We start from the raw sequence: 12,625 nt of genomic DNA on the forward strand, positions 1-12,625 counted from the left end.
TTGTTAAAGTTCTTATTTATAGAGTTTGTAATAATATTGATTTTTTGATCTTTAAATTGAATGCTTAAGTTTGCTAGAACCAATCTTCCCAAATGATATTGATGGAGGTTTGATATGTCTTATTGCCTCAAGCTTTCTTTTGAATTTAAGTTGTTTGAGTAAAAGGATTTGAATTTAATTTACATTTTAAATTTGCGCATTCTGTTGTAAATATGATTCATAATTTTTTTATTATTATTATTTGTCTTTTGATTACCTAAACTAACATATAGGATTATATGAAATATATGCACAATTGCATAAGTCATTTACAATTGTTTTTTAATTTTTTCTAAATTTATAGGATTCAAATAACTTGTGAGTAGAAAACCAAAAAGTTTTTGATTAAGTGCGAATATTACCATTGATAATGAGGATAATTGAACATGTTTTTATTCTAAAAGTTTACATAAATGTCATTCATACTATGCTTAAGTTAAATAGTGATCAAATATCATATTATATCATTCCAAATATACCAACTGAAAAGAGGATAAATATATATGAAAGTGGAAGATAATTTTGAACAGAATCATCGAAGATTTATCAGTTGAAAAGATGATAAATATGAAAATAGAAGATAAATCTAATCAAAATCATTAGATATATGTTCACTGAAATTAGAATACAGTTGGGATCAGAGGGTTGTAATCAACACCAAATAAGGATTGCAAATGGTGAACAACCTTCTACACATTGTTGAGAACATAGAAGAATGCCCAACACATTGATGGCATTGGATCCCATGGAAATGAGGAGCTAACTAATGAGTGCCAAAAATACATAATTTTCATACACTTTTCATAGCACTTATCCTTGGATAAATTGAGGAAACCAACTTAATTCAACACTTTTTGGATAAAATATCACAATCTTGTATATATGCTTTGTATATTTCTTTTGTACTGTATTTTGTAGGATTTAGGTAGAAAAGAGAAGAATATATCAAAGACATACAAAATGCTCAAAATAGGCCAAAATGCTCGACACATAAGCATGTCTCATCAAAATTTGGCCTATGTGGAGTCAACATGAAGCTGCTCACTAAGCAGCTTAGCTTGGACCAAAACCACGCCCAACGTGACCTGGACACTAACCTGGCATGGTCAGACCAAAGTTACACGGTTAGAACCAACCTGACACTGTCAGAACACAATCTTGACAGAAGCCAACCTGCTCAAGCAGACAGCTTAGCCGAGTACCTAGACCGCCCAGCGTGGAACCACACACCTGACCAGGTCAACAAGCACCATGCCACATCACCCCCAGCAGGATCAGATCTGCTCAAGCATGCAGCTCAGCGGTGCCACATAGACAGCTTAGCGGTATGCACCCAGCAACTTGGTCAAGTTGACTTAGCCACCAAGTAACTGTGACATCATGCATGACCTCACTCCAAGTAGCCTCCATAGGCTTTTCAGAGGTAACTCATAATAGCTGAGCCAAGTAGCACATCATAGCTTCGGTGAGTCAGCTCAAGCAGGTGACTAAGCTGGTTGGCCAAGTGACCAAACCCATACAAAAGAGTTTGGTCAGCAGCTTGGCGGTGGAAACAAGCAGCTCAGCGGGGTCCTGGAAGGCCTATCAAAAGGATGCACATCAAAGGCAAAAAGACATCCCATTTTACATTCTAACCCACTCCTACATTCACACACTTGAATCGAATTCTTCTCTTCTTCTTCTTGTAATTTTCTTGGAGAATTTCCACTCCAAAGTAGTTTAAGTAAGTGTAGTTTGTAGTTTTTCTTTCTTAATTCAAGAGGAGAAAGGAGACAGTAAATGAGATGCAAAAACATAATTTTGTCATCTCATTTGGGACCAAAAGCATCTCATCCATGGTTAGATGGCCCATGCTCCTACAAATTGACTTGGATTATGGTGTAATTTCTTCTCTTTAATTTATCATCTTTTGAAATCAATGCATTCAAGTTATTACTTTTGGGTTAAGTTTGATTCTTTATGGAGTTCTTAATGAGGTTTTAGCTTGATCACCTAAAACTTGATTTAAAGATCCAAAATGCTTCTTCTTAAAGTGTTGACAAGTGAACTAAAAAGTATAACCTACACCTTAGTTCACTTCTTAGTTTACTTGCCATATCAAGCATCTATTTTAAGCAACTTATGTTCAAGGCTAAATAAAGTTAATGGAGCCTGAAGTACGGTGTGACAACCTGCTCCGACGAATGGCACTTAACTATTATTTAGTGTATTTCATAAGGTTTAAAAATCATCTTATCATTCTAGGACACTAGATGAAGGATTTAGAAATGATGTATGGAACTAATCAAAGGTATAACACATAACTTGTAATGTTTTCAAAATCAATTAAGTATAGAAACAAATCCATATTTCCAAACCAATTTCCTCCTCAAGAATTTGGGCATAATAATTGTTTTATGTTTATGTTTACTTGTTAATATTTCCAAAACAAAATCACCAAAATATGTTTAAACTTTATTAGTAATGTAACATGTTTATAATAATATTCTATTAGACAATTCCTTGTGGTTCGAGATAACTCTATACTATACTACAATTGAATCTTGAAAGAGATGCAAATGTAAAATAGTAAAGTTAACTTATAAATTTTATTTGTTGACAAAGAAAAAACCTGGAATCAAAGTGCAATTTAATTCATAAGTTGTATCTTTGTGAAAATAAAAAATACACAGTTATAATGAGTGATCTAACTACTAACTTTTACTTTCAGTCATTTACATTTCCGCAACTAACATTTATTTTATGTCATTTAAATTCTACAACTAACTATTTATTGCGTTATTTATTCTTTATACCAACCCTTTGAAAGAAGTGGTACGGTTAACTTCTAACTTTATTCTTTTGTCATTTGATTATTCTTTGATATCAACCTTTCATAAGAAATGGTATGGTTAATTTAATAAAATGAGACCGACCAACCTTTATGGTATGGTTAAAAGGAATCCTAAAAGGGAGTAAATAAATAAAGTCACTAACTAATTAAGTATCACACATTATTACTTGTATTAATTTGATAAATTTATACCATTAAACCGATGTTGAAATATTTCAACAAAGCCGAAATGATATGAAATTGTTAATAATTCAATAAATCTAAGTTTTTGATTAAAAGAACATTCTTGAAACCATTATACCGACATTGAAATTTATTCCAACAAAGCCAAGATGGCGAGGAAATAATTGACCTGTCATTAAATAAAATAATCATAAACTTGACGCCTAAAAATAAAGCAAGCATCAGAAAAACAATATGACCATCTTATAGGATTATAGGATTATATGTAACTATTTAAACTCGATGTATCCAATATGACCATCTTATTTACTTGCAATACTACTTTGTTGGTTTTTATGTCTGCCCTTTTATCCAATGCTTGTTTGGCTTGATCACCCAAATTATGATTTAAAGTGTGAATGTGTAATTAGAATTTCATATTTAAATTAGATCTACATATTTCTGTTAGAAATTCATAATTTCTAATTAAGGTGGACATCATATATTTAATACAACTATATTGACTATTTATTTTGGGGTTACAAAACAAGTGATCTAATTATTGACAACCTATAAGACTTCTGAAACTGATAATATATATGGGCTTAATGAGTGGATATCCAAACTGTTGACCTATAGGGGATAATGTGAACCTTATAAGTTAACATATAAAGAACGATTATGGTCCCCAATACACCAAATCACAAATAGTTTTCACCCCTCCCCATTAGAGAGAAAACGAAGGTCCCAAAAGGAAATAAGGATTTGGTTGAGGAAGACCATCATACCAAAACTCTCTTAAGAGGTATATCAAACGAGTAAATCAGAGAACATGGATTCAAGGATTCAAGTATGACTTTGTATCCTTGTTTTATATTATGTGTGAGAATCATGAGGTTCAAGATCCTAGGATTGGTATTTAACCAATCATTAGGAAATATCTAACAAGTGGTATTAGAGCTTTAGGTTCTGAATTTTATGGTTTTCCATTAAAAATGTGTTTTCCCCTAATATTTTATGAACCCTAATTTTTAAATTTGGGAAATTGTTTTGCTTCCATTATTGTTTATGAAAATTGAGTAGTTAGGAATATTGAGGATAACTTTTATCCGCTTCCGCTTATTTTAATTATGAGTAATTTGTATTATGAATCCTTGCAACATGTATTGAAGTATATATTCAGATCTGTGCATGAACATTGCATTAACTTTTAGGACTCTATTAAGCAATATGTATATTATATGTGCACTAATGCCTTACTGTTGAACATTAACTTTTTGTCCCTTTACAATTTTGCAATTTGTTAAAGTATATGTATAAGGTATATATGAATTAAGTCGTGTTTTTTCTTTTATACATATACAATCTAGAATTCATGGTCTTGTATATATATTGCAAATTAAAATATACATATATATATATATAATTGTTTTTAGCTTGATGTTGATGTGATTTCTAGAACTGCTGGTTAAAGTTAATATATATATAATGATTATGGTTAATGCTTAAAATTACATATACTTTACTATGCTAGTGTGCGAAAGTGTGTGTGTGTGTGTCTATATATATACTATATATATATATATATATATATATATATATATATAGTGTTACATATATGTTTTAAGATATGCATGATCATATTCGATTTGTAATTTTTTGATAATGATTTGCATTTATATTTTTATGCTTTTCACTCTAGATCTACTTTGTATTTGATTAAGATTGCATCCATTTTTATATGTTGATATATATGTAACATATCTTTTTTTTTCATTTGGAATTATATTGTGGGATTAGATTTGTTAATCATAAAAGATATCAAATATGAAGGTTTTAATTCCAAGATCATTTTTATAATGGACCCATGTTATTTCTCTTTTCTCTGGTAATTAATTTTTGAATTAAGTCACTACACCAAATATGCAGTTTAACAGCACGTATTTCAGGTATATAACAGCGCTTTCGGGCATGGTCTATGTGACCATAATAATATATATCCTTCTTTGACAACGCATTTAAGGGCGATGTTGTATGTAAACTATACAACATCGACACCTCCAACTTGCGCTGTTAGATATGTGACCAATACAACAACGCAATGTAAACAAAGCATTGTTGTCTTGTATAAATACAACATCGCATATTGTAGGTAGCATTGTTGTATAGGTCAACCTATATAGCAGCGTTACATACAATATGTGCTGTTAAATTGCATATACAACATCACATGAAGGAGCTTCCAGTAACATGCTGTTGATTTTTGTACACCTTCATATACATTTATGAAACACAAAGGACAAACATTCTCAACATGACACATTAATATCTGCATATACATTGATCAACAAGACATATATTTATACTCAACAACAAAGATATATATTCTCAGCAGCACATACACATTAATACCTGAATGTATATCCAAATAGTTTTTATTATACATAAAAATCAATACAATACAAATTACAAACAATATTCTTACCCTATTTATTTTTGGCAAAGTACATAAAATTACATACAAAGACATGCATCTACTTTTTCCTTTTCTTTGATCTTTTTTGGCTTGTAATATCATTGTTTGGAGAAATATATTGATTTATCCAAAATCCCTCATAGTGATAATCTCTTGTATATAAATCCTCATCCTTAGTTAGTCCACTTTCACACATTTTTGACGTCCCAGAAAAAGGATCATCATCAGTATCAATATCTTTATTTTCTTAGCCATCAATATTATTGACGATTATTTTGTTTGTCAAAAGAACAATAGACCATTTCTTATCAGCTGAGTCACTCAATACTTGTTGAGCTTATGATGTTAGAATAAATGACTCATCTTTATATCCTGGCCGATTAAGATCCACCTGCATGAACCCTAACTCATAAACTCGAAAACCAATATTGTTATCAACCCACATACAACAAAAATCCGACAATCGAAACATTGTGTAATTCAATTCCATATTTGTTTAATGACCCCAAAGTATGACATACTCGCATATATTGGGTTTCTATCTTTGGCACTTGACATATGCAAAGTACGAGCAACAATAATCACACCACTATTTTGCATTTTACTTTGAACATCTTATTTTTTTGTATAAAATGTGAACCCAATAATTAGGTAACCAGTGTAGGATAAGACATGAGTACTTGGACCATTGGCTAACCATTTCAATCTTTCGGAAATCGAATGTACATTTGTATTTAACTCCTCAACAATGTAATTTTCTAGCCACTTTATGATACACCAATTATGTTCTTTGGAAATCCAATTTTCATTCTTACTTGGGTTAGACTTCCTAATCATCTCCTTGTGTCTTTCAACATATGGCTCAACCTTGTCAATATTATGTTACACATATAAGTGTGCTTGCTCCAATTTGGTTCTTGAGAAGGTGAGTATTTGATTCCCAGTAATTCCTTCACCTAATGTTCTTTTCGCATAGCGAGGCTTTGGAATGCCTATGAAATCACCATCGGCAAGGTATCCGATACAAAAGTCAAGAGCTTCTTCAACAATATATCGCTCAACAATACAACCCTCTAGTATTGATTGGTTTTTCATATAACTTTTCTTCATGTAACGCTCAAAAGGGTACATCTATCTCATATAGGAAGAGCAACATAGTTGTGGCTCTCGAGCAAGATGAATGCTTATACATACCATTTTGTCATAAAAGGATGGTGGGAAATACATCTCAAGCTCACATAAAGTCAAAACAATTTGTCTTTGTAATGCAGGTAATTTCTCGTGGTCAATCACTTTGCTAAAAATTGCCTTGAAGAAGAAGCATAACTTATTTATGGTTCCTCGCACTTTTTTAGGTAGAATGGACCTTATGCCTATAGGCAAGAAATGCTCCATGAGTACATGACAATCATGAGACTTAAGACCTTTCAACTTTTGGTCTTTCATTGATACGGGGTTCTGAATGTTGGAAGAGTACCCTTCTAGAACTTTAACACCGTCGAGAAACTTACAAAATTCTATTTTCTCATTTCTTGACAAAGTATAAGTTGCTGGAGGTAGATATGTACGTTTTCCCTTCATTTTCAGTCCCAATTCCTTTCTTATTCCCATGTTAACCAAGTCCAATTTTGCATTCAAGCCATGTTTGGTCTTACCAGGAACATTGAGTAAGGTACCAAAGAGACTTTCAAATACATTTTTTTTTCATTATCCATAACATCGAGGAAATATCTTACATATAATGAACTCCAATATGACAATTCAAAGAAGATTGAACTTTTCTTTCACCCATTTGTGACAATTTCTTTTGCAAAAGGTTTACCAAAGTTATTATTCAAACCCTTTACCATGTGAAATAATTGGTCACCCATCAATGACAAAGGAGCACAATCTTCTTCATTGTTCTCATCGAATGTTTTTCTCCATCATCGATAATGATGATCAGAACGTAGAAATCTACGATTTTGAAGGAATACATTCTTCTTATAGTGTTCCAACCTCGTTGAATGAGTATTGTCTTCACACAGGACATGCAAAATGTCCTTTTGTAGTATATCATGACAGATTGCTATATGCAGGGAAATCACTGATTATGCCGAACAACATAGCCCTCAAGTTGAATCTTTCCTCTCTATGCGCATCACATACATTTGTAACTGTCTCCCACATTTGTTTCAAGTCATCAATTAATGGAGCCCAATATATGTCTATGTCATTCCTAGGTGTTTAGGTCCAGAAATTAATATAGATAACATCACATATTTGCACTTCATGCATAGAGAAGGAGGTAGATTGTATATCACCAACATAACTGGTCATGTACTATGTGAGCAACTTTGAGCACTATGTGGATTAATTCCATTAGTTGACTATACAAGGCGTAGATTTCTTGATTCTTGACCAAAACTAGGATAGTCATGACCAATTTTTTCCATTGAGGAGAATCTGCAAGATGCCGAAGCTTGCCATCTTTAGTCCTTTCATCAGCATGCCATGTCAAGTTCTTTGCATCTTTAGCATTGCTGAACATACACTTAAATCTTAATTTGATGGGAAAATACCATACCACCTTTTTGGGAATTGAGTCTTCCTTCTCATAACACACTACATTACATTTGGGACAAAACTTCAACAAAGCATACTCATTAAGAAATAAGATGCAGTCATTTTTGCAAGCATGTATCCTATTATAGTCCATGCCAATGGAGCGTAACATTTGTTTAGCATCAGAGGTTCGAGAAGGGAGCACAGTATCCTCCGGTAATATATCCTTAAAAAGTGCAAGTAGGTTTGTGAAACTCTTATCACTCCATCCATTAACTGATTTCAACTTATACAACCTTGCCACCACTGCTAATCTAGTGAATTTAGTACAACCATCATATAATGGTTTCTCAGAATCACTTATCAACCGCTGAAACATCGTAGGACAATCCTGAAGATCCTCTTCGACAATGTTTGCCATTTCCTCAAAATGATCCCGTTCATATGCATTTGTCTTAGGACAATCCATATCATCTATTATCTCAAAATGCCTAGTCCAACATGTGTAACTCTGATCGATACCGTGACACACTAGATGAACTTTTAACTCAGTAGGAGTAATTCGGTTGGAATAACAACATTTTAAACAAGGACAAACAATTTTATTCGTGTTTTCAGCATTATCAATAGGAAACCTAACAAAATATTTGACTTCATCCTCATACTCCTTTGTTAATCGATTGGCCCTAATCCAATTTTGATCCATTTTCTAGAAAGGAATTGACAAAAAATATTAATGAGTTAATTTATAGTTCTTATGTATTCTCATGTAAATGGTAACTAAGGGATACATTGCATTTTAACTCATGTAATAAGTTGAAAGAGGAAACCCTAACTCAATACAAGCTAAATGAGTGAAATAAGGTGAAATTAATTCGGACATTAAGAAAAACTCATGTAATAAGGTGAAATCAAACTCAATATATGAAATAAGGCAAAATATTTATAAAGAAAACTCACTTTCTAAGTTGAATGAGTGATGATTTTCGGTGTTGAACAAGTGATGATTTTCGGTGTTGAATGAGTGATGATTTTCGGCGTTGAATGATTTTGAGGTAGAATGATTACGAGAGTAAATGACTTTTAGTGTTGAATGATTATGAGAGTAAATGATTTTTGGTGTTGAATAAGTTTCGCTGCTGGATAAGTGAGTTTGGGTATTGCAGAGAACGTGTGTGAGTGCGGGAATGTTTTATGTTTTTTAGGGTCTGGTCGGAGTTTACAACAATGCATATTTAAGATTGCGCTGTTGAAGAGATATAATTAACAACACAACCTTAAATATACGCTGTTAACGAGATGAAATTAACAACGCAACCTGAAGAATGCGCTATTGATGAGACTAATTAAATATGTAGTGATATAGCTATACAACAACACATCTTTATGGTGGAACTATTGAAGAGATTTAATTAGCAGCAGAACCTTAAATGTGCACTGTTTAAGATATTAATCAATTACATAAATAGAATAACTAAGTAATTGTGATTTTTAATGACATTAATTTAGAGGAAATAATGACAACTAATTCAAACCTGGTAGTGATATAGTATACAACAATCCACATTTAAGGCGACACTGTTGTGTAGTCGATGCATAATTGTCATGAACATTAGGTATACAACAAAACATATTTATGGTTGCGCTGTTGTCATTGACTCCTTTTCATGGGTTGTAGAGTGTGTATAGATGCAGAAACTTCACTACCCTGAAATATTCAATGTCAAACATATCAATTACAGATCAAAACACATAATAATTAAGAATTAATGAGCATTAGGTCAAAATCATACCTTATTTGGCACTAAGTGCACAAGATCTATTGGTCAAGCCACAAAAGTGCCTATAGTCCCTTCAACTGTCAAGATATCCTCATCGAGAGGAATTGGCAACAATGCGTCATCATCGATTGCAATGAGGGAACCCGAATTCCACATTCACTCTACACATTTCACTCATTTTAGAATTCTGTTTTCTCCTCTTTTGCTTTGCTAGGGTTTCACATGTTCTTCATTTTCGGTTTTCATTCATCTTCATTTTTCGTTTCTTTCTTCCACTCAATGGAAGGCTAAACTTGTAGACTAAATTCCTCTAGTATTGTATCACAAATCTTGAGGTTTTGTTATTAATGCATTTTCGGTTTCTTTATTGTTGATTTCTTCTATGTTAGAAACTGATTTATGATTTTATCTTCGCTTAGTTGATTTACTCTCAATATTGCATGAATGCTTAGTTCGTGTGAATTTGTTAATCGTTTCAAACTTATACTGATTTCACCTAGTTAGAGGTTTAGGTTCTGGAACTTTGAATTGATTATCGCTCAGTTAATTGATTCTCTACAAATTCGGAAGTTAATGGTTGGAATTTGAAAATAATCTTTTGAAACCGAGGATTGAGTTGTGAACAAACGAACCAAAGGGATTAAGCCGTTTTATTACATTGCTTAACTACTGTTTTTGAATTTGATTTATGTTCATACTATCCAACAACAAAAATCCCCTTGTGTGTGTGAGTGAAAGGTGTTTGAAGCTTTGCTTGGAAGATAATGCTTGGGAAACAACCTAGGAGTCACTTCCTAGTACTGCAATTTTAATTGTTATATTATTTGTATCGGGTACGGCTTCGATCAAATTTGGCACCACTGCCGGGGATTATCGGTTCTTGTCAGAGGTTCTTAGTATAGTTTAGTGTGTGTCCTAGAATAACCATTCTGTTTGGGTTTCAAAATCTGCCTATAGCATTCACTGTTTGTTGTTTGCTGTCTTGTCTAGTTATTTGCATGTTGGTTGATTCGAGTGTATGTTGGTTAATATAGTTGTGGTTGAAATTTTTGCATGAAACTTTGTTTCCACACTTGTTTCATCACATATTGAATACTGGATGCATCATAGCCAATCACCTTGCTGTTGGTTATGAGATACAAACAAGTAGTGACTAGTTTTACTGTTGATTTTCTATTTTTGGCATAACTTTGGAATCGTTGATCAGAATTGGACGTATTATATATACATTCGGGGGAGAAAAATCCAAGGATTGTTTCTCTACACACTGCGTCTATAAAAGTACACCTGAAAATCCAAAAAGAGTCTGTTTACTATTTCTTTTTTATTTTACAAGTTTATTTTTCAAACTATTTTGATTTTGTGGCATTTAATTAAAATAGTTTGGCTTTGAGTTTTGTCCTGAAACTTTTTGTGGATGTTTCCTATGGTATTATGATTTTATTGATACAACGTTTTGGTTGATTACTAAAATTTAACATGTATTTTCCTTACTGCCCTACATGTTTCTTACTGCTGCATTGAGTGCATGACTAGGGCAAATCTTAACTCTTTGCATCCAATAAATCCTGAAATTGATAGAAAACTTCATAGTTTGGTTAGACAAGTTTGGAATTTAAATTTAGATAGTGAGTATTTTTATCTTAGTGTTAATCTACCTGATAGTGATATTGATCCTGCTATTTCTGTGCATTCTGCTGTTTCTGTACATTCTCTTGCATACTCTGAAAATATGGCTGAACCACCTCCAATCCCACGTGAGAGGACATTAAGGGAGCTGGCTGCACCTGATTTCACATATGAAAGCTAGTGTATCCAGTATCTCAATGAGGATGTGCCATATGTGCTCAAAACTGGACTAATCCATTTGTTGCCTAAGTTTCATGGACTTGCAGGTGAATGTCCTCATAAGCATCGTAAGGAGTTCCACATTGTATGTTCCACCATGAAGCCTCGTGATGTCCAAGAGGATCACATATGTTTGAAGGCATTCCCACATTCACTTGAGGGCGCTTCAAAAGATTGGTACATTACTTGGCCCCTAGTTCTATTACTAGTTGGGATGACTTGAAGAAAATCTTCCTTGAAAAATTCTTTCCTGCCTCCAGGACTACTGCAATCAGAAAAGATATTTCTAGAATCAGACAACTACATGTAAAAGGTTTATATGAATATTGGGAGAGATTCAAGAGACTTTGTGCAAGCTGCCCCCATCATAAGATCTCTGAACAACTTCTCCTACAATATTTTTATGAGGGTCTGAACAACATGGAGAGTAATTCATTGATGCTGCTAGTGGTGGTGCACTTGGAGATATGACCCCTTTTGAGGCTAGAGGTTTGATTGAGAAGATGTCTTCCAACTCTCAACAGTTCAGTGAAAGTAGTGATGCTATAATGGTCATAGGTGTCCATGATGTTGGGACATATTCGGTGAGGCAAGATAAACTTGAGAAAAAAATTGACTCCCTTGCTACCTTAGTCATTCAACTTGCCATGAATCAACAGAAACCTCCAATTGCAGCACGAGTTTGTGGCATTTGCACCGTAACTGACCATTATGCTAATGTTTGTCCTTCTCTCTTGGAGCCCAAAATCGGTGACCATCCTGAGGCCTATGCTGCAAATATTTACAACAACAGACCTCAACAACAACAACAACATAATTATGATCCTTCATCAAGCAGATACAACCCTAGTTGGATGAATCATCCGAATCTTAGATGGTCTGATCCTTCACAACCTCATCTAGGGCTGCCATTTCAGAATAATAATGCTGCACAAAATAGAC

This window comes from Lupinus angustifolius, chromosome LG04 (genome assembly GCF_001865875.1).
Source record: "Lupinus angustifolius cultivar Tanjil chromosome LG04, LupAngTanjil_v1.0, whole genome shotgun sequence".
Lineage (NCBI taxonomy): Eukaryota > Viridiplantae > Streptophyta > Magnoliopsida > Fabales > Fabaceae > Lupinus > Lupinus angustifolius.